Source organism: Arachis ipaensis, chromosome B02 (assembly GCF_000816755.2).
Source record: "Arachis ipaensis cultivar K30076 chromosome B02, Araip1.1, whole genome shotgun sequence".
In the NCBI taxonomy this organism is placed as follows: Eukaryota; Viridiplantae; Streptophyta; class Magnoliopsida; order Fabales; family Fabaceae; genus Arachis; species Arachis ipaensis.
In genome coordinates, this window is record NC_029786.2 from 21,502,582 (window position 1) to 21,508,495 (window position 5,914).

The following is a 5,914-nucleotide window of genomic DNA, read 5'->3' on the forward strand; positions in this document are numbered from 1 at the left end:
TTAAACATACTTTTCTTAAATAATAAATTAAAATAATACAACATATATGATAATTATTAGTTGAAATAAAACATAAAAAGAATATTTACTTATTTATTTCTTTATTTTTGCGGATACGCGGATATGCGGATCGGATATGCGCATACCAATACAAAATCCGCAATCTGATCCGATTAGTGTGCGGATCTGATCCGATCCGATCCGAAAGCCTTGCGGATCGAATTCGGATAAACACCGCGGATATGCAGATCGGATCCGATCCATGAACACCCCTATATAATAACGAATAATAATGTCTTATAGTTTATAAAAAAAATTCCAAGAATATAAATAATGTATTATAGGAGAAAAATAATTTTACCGAATAAAAGAACAATTAATAAAAATAAATTTTTTATAGCATATATGACTTTTACAGCGAATAAATTATGAAATACAGAAATAGCTGAAATAAAAAAGAAATGAATGAAATTATATTTTTTTAATAAATTAAAAAAATATTCACAATCATATAATTAATAGTGACCATATAGCTAATAAACAATAAATTGTAAGAAAATATTAATAAAAATATTAGATTTGATATTAAAAAATACACAATGAATAAAAATATGAAATTTAGAAATAAAAATATTTAAGATCAACCAAGAAAATGAAAAACAATTTTGGTAAATAATGACTCAAATATTATCATGATAATAAATTGAAATAAATAACATATATTTTAATTAATTAAATTAAATAATTAATATAATAAATTAATTATAATTATTTAGTTTAACAAAGCAAGTTAAATAAACAAAAAATATCTTATTAACATGTCATGTAAAAATTATACACTTTTAAAAACTATTAAGGGAAAAAGATAGATAGGTCCGTGACTTTTTAAATTTTTAATAAATATATTCTTGACAAAATTTAAATATAAAAAGTCCTTGACTTTAACAAATGGAGGACAATTTAGTCCTTCCGTCTATTTGCCTCTCATAAACCAAACGGAACTGGCTAATATGGCTGAAACGGTGTCCAGGTGTCCGTTACGGTACCACGCTGGAAGGGAAATAAAGTTCGAAGGACAAATAAGTCCTTGACGTCATTTTGCAAATAAAGTTCAAAGGACAAATAGGTCCTTGAGAATTTAGTTCATTATACTTCTATTATGCTCCTATTATGAGAATTTAGTTTATAAAATTATGCTTGTATTTTGAAATCTAGTTAACTTGTTATATTCTGTAATTTAAATTATTTGTATTAAAATTGCAGAAATTGGACTTGTTCTGTTTCTACTTTTTTTTCTTAAATTGCATTAGTTCAGTTTTAGTGCATTTGTATATTATATTAGAATTTGTTAAATTGCATTAGTTCAGTTTTTATCATACCAGTGGTATTAGTTAGCATCAGTTTATTTATGCATCAAGTTAGCATTAATTATTTGTGCATCATTCATGTATTAAGTTAGCATTAGTGCATTTGTGTATTATATTAGAACTAGTATTTTTATCCATAATAACATTACGAGAATAAATTTTTTTAAAAATTATAGTTTACTTTGTTCTAACGGTATAAATTATGCATGGCACAAAAGATTTATAAAATCAAACTACTTTTACAAAAAAATTTGTAAGTTGACAAAAGTCTCTGGTTAAGAAGACCAAGATATCTACTGATAAAAAATTAAATAATAAGATTTTTAGTTATTATTTTTATATGAAAAAATCTAATTTTTTATTAATAATTAATTCTAGCATTCGTTATCTAAAATTTAAAATAATTTAATGTGTATACTTTCACATTTAAAATATTTTAATTGTAAAAAAAATCAGATGATATATTTTGATTTGTCAAATTACTAATATAAAACATAATTATATATAGAGTAAAAATAGTAGAGAGAAATAGAAAAATGGAGAGAGATAGATGAGAGAATTTAGGAAAGGAGTTTATTAATTTTGAAAAAATAATATTTTCTCTCAATTTTAATAAGAGTGTCATGTGACACATTTGATTATTAAATTAGATAGTAATATATGATATATAATATAGGTATATTTCAATTAGATAGTAATATATGATATATACAGAAGCATAATGAACTAAATTCTCAAGGATTTATTTGTCCTTCGAAATTTATTTGCAAAATGACGTCAAGGACTTATTTGTCCTTCGAACTTTATTCCCCTTCCAGCGTGGCACCATAACGGACACCTGGACACCGTTTCAGCTACGTCAGCTAGTTTCGTTTGGTGTATGAGAGGCAAATAGACGGAAGGATAATTTTAATAATATATAATAGATTCAGAAAAGCTCTGCATACAAGCGATTAGGGCTTGTAAGCATTACAAGTCAATTAACCAATAACCCCCAAAACGTGCTGCAAGTGTTACGTGCCATACACGCTCTATATAAAGATCCCGCGTATATATAACTACCAAATTAAAAAGATTTGTTTCCTTCTTCCTTCTCCTTCTTTCTAAGTTTGCTCGTTCTTCTTCTCCTTCATTCCCCTGCTTTTTTGATCGTTCTTTTTCCTCTCCTTTTTCACTGGTTTATTCTTCGTTATTGACTTTAGTTCGTCTCTTTGTAACTCCAGCTTCGTTTTCTTTTCGATTTCTGGTTTCTGAAATCAAAGTTTGAACTCGTTTTGAAGATAATGGATGATTCAACCTCAGATTGTCAGCTGAATCAGGGCGAAGTGGATTATGAATTTGAATCTAACGAAGTTCCTGAGGTTTGATTTACATACGATTACTCTAAATTTTGTTGTAGTTATTTGTATAGCATTGTGTTGCTGAATAATTCGTGAACATTGATTGTGAAACTAACGCGTGAACATAAATCTGTGGATTGAATTTAATGTATTAGTTTTGATTAATTATCTACAATTTATAGCAGACGTTCGGGTGTAGATCAGAATTTTTTGGGTGTATTTTTGGGGGAAGTGTGGGTGTATTTACAGTTTATGGCTTTTTTGTTATTTTAGTTGAGTTGTTGCCGTTCGGGTGTATTATATCAGACATGATTGGGTGTATTTTTAGTTTTTAACATGGTGTATTCTGCACCCTCTCTCTGTTGTTGATGACCAGTTTGTTCCTATTTTAGTTGAGTTGTTGTCGTTCGGGTGTATTAGATCAGACATGATTTGGTGTATTTTTTGTTTTTGACATGGTGTATTCTGCAGCCTCTCTCTGTTGTTGATGACCAGTTTGTTCCCAAGGTTGGAATGACCTTTACCACCCTTGAAGATGCTGGAAAATTTTACAAGAACTACGCCAAGGCTGCAGGATTTTCTACAAGAGTTCGGAGCACAAATAGGAAGGGAAACGAGATTAAGAATCAATTGATTACATGTAGCAGAGAGGGAAATTGGAAATCTAAAATATCTCCGACCGAGAAGACGAATCCGACAGCCGGTTTAAACTATCCTACAAGAATTTATATACACACATTGAAGGATGTTGGTGCTTGGATCATTTCAAAGGTTGTGCTGGATCATTCACACCCTTGCTGTCCAAGTAAAGCAGAGATGCTCAAACAGCACAGGGAACTAAACATGTCCATTCGTCGTACAATAGAGAATAACGAGGAGGCTGGTATTAGACCAAGCAAAACTTACCAATCATTTGTTGCGGCTGTCGGGGGTCACCGCGAGTTAAATTTTATGGAAAAGGATGTGAGGAATTACATTACGAGAGAAGTTCGTAATGTTTCTGAACAAGAAGATACAAAGGAATTTGGAAAATATTTGTTAAGAATGAAAGAGAAGAATCAGAATTTCTTTTTTGAGCTTGAACTCGAGGAGGATCAATCGATTAAGCTGGCTTTTTGGGCCGATGCAAGAAGTAGAGCTGCCTTTGAGTATTTCGGAGATGTTACTTCATTTAACACCACCTACAATACAAACAGGTAACAAACTGTCCCTGTTTATGATGCTAAATTAATGTATTTTTATGAATCCGCGGCAGAGGTGTATATTGGGTGTTTTTGGGTGTATACAAAGCATTTGTTGGGTGTACCTAATGATTTTCCATTCTGCACTATGGTAATTTGTTTCAGGTATAATTTAGTTTGTGGTTCTTTTGTCGGGGTGAATCACCACGGTCAGTCAACACTTCTTGGATGCTCTTTGATGAAAAACGAAGAAATTGAATCATTCAAATGGTTATTTCAATGTTGGCTTCGTTGCATAGGAGGAAATGCTCTGAAAGGGTTTCTCACCGATTAATGCGTATCAATGAAAAGGGCTTTAGAGGCCTGTATGCCAACAACAATTCACCGTTGGTGTATTTGGCACATCATGAAGAAGATTCCAAGCAAATTAAACGGGTACAAGGGACATGCAGAAATTGAACAAGAAATGAGCGAAGTTGTTTGGAACTCTCATAGCAAAGACTCATTTGATAGGAATTGGAATGATTTTGTGCTGAATTTTGGTCTTGTGGACAACAAGTGGCTTTCAGGTAATGTTTGTTTAAAATCTGCAACAGAGGTGTAAATTGCATGTTTTTTTGGGTGTATTTATAGTTTGTGTTTGGGTGTATTCTGCAGATTTCTATAAAGACCGTCATATATGGGTTCCATTCTATCTGGATCACCACTTCTGGACAGGGATGAGAAGCACACAAAGGAGCGAGAGCATGAATTCATTTTTTAACAAGTTTATTATCCGGAACAACTCGCTTATTCAATTTGTGAAACAATACGATAATTGCCTCGGAAGCAGGGAGCAAGCAGAGAGAGAATCAGATGCTGTAGATTTTCATACGGTCATACCGTGTGCAACCAAATCCTCCATTGAAGCTCAGTTTCAAGATGTGTACACTCATCAAAAGTTTAGGGAAGTCCAAGCACAATTCAGAGGAAAGGCGAATTGCATAACTAGACTAACGAATTCTGCTCTAGGCTATTCAGTATACGAAGTTGGAGAACAAGTTTCCAGCTCAATATTCAACAAGTTTGTGGTTACTTACGACTCAGTAGCAGCCGAGGTAAAATGCCAATGCTTATTATTCGAGTCAAGATGGATATTTTGCCGTCACGCACTAAGCGTGTTAAGCTTTGAACGAGTAAGCCAAGTGTCATCGAGATATATATTGGAACGATGGAGCAAGAAGGTAAAGAGGCAACACACACACATCAAGAGCAGCCACGACAAGCCACTGTTGGAGCCAAGAAGCAAGAGGTTTGACCAATTGGTTTTTTGTTTGCAAAATATTTGCGAATTTGCATTAGAATTGGAGGAGCTTACTGCAATTCTGCATCATGCGTACGATAACATCATGGTTGAGATGGAATCAATGAAAGCCAAAAGGAAGGGGACATCTTCTTTATCTCACGAAGACACTAACTTGGAATCCGTTAAAGAGCTTCAAAGTCCTCCAAGGATTCGAACAAGAGGACGTCCCAAAAATAGGCTAGATTCAAAGTTGGACAAACAGATTGCAAATGCCACAAAGAAGAAGAAAACGAAAGCTTTAAACGAGGTAAAAGTGATGTTCTTTAAATACGTGGTGATTGAGTTTAATTTTCTCGTTAATAGTTTAGCTAATATGTGAGTTTGTTATATTCAGTTAAACCTATTTGATGCTGCATCAGTGGTGCATTCAAATTATAGCCAATATCAAGCACGTGTTATGAATTATCAGTTCGGGTACCAGCAGCAGCAATTAACTCTTTGGGTGTATAGTTACAGAATATGGGTGTAAAAGCACTGTTCGTTTGGGTGTATTTCTGAATTTTTTTGTATTTCACATTTTACATATATATACTTCAGAACCTTGTTTTTATGTTATAAAATACTGTTTGTTTTTTTTACAACGTTTTAAGGGTTTTATGTTATAAAATACAGTTTGCATATAGATTGGTTTTAAGTGTTTAGGTTTCAGGGTTTTAGGGATAAAGTATCAGGGGGGATAGA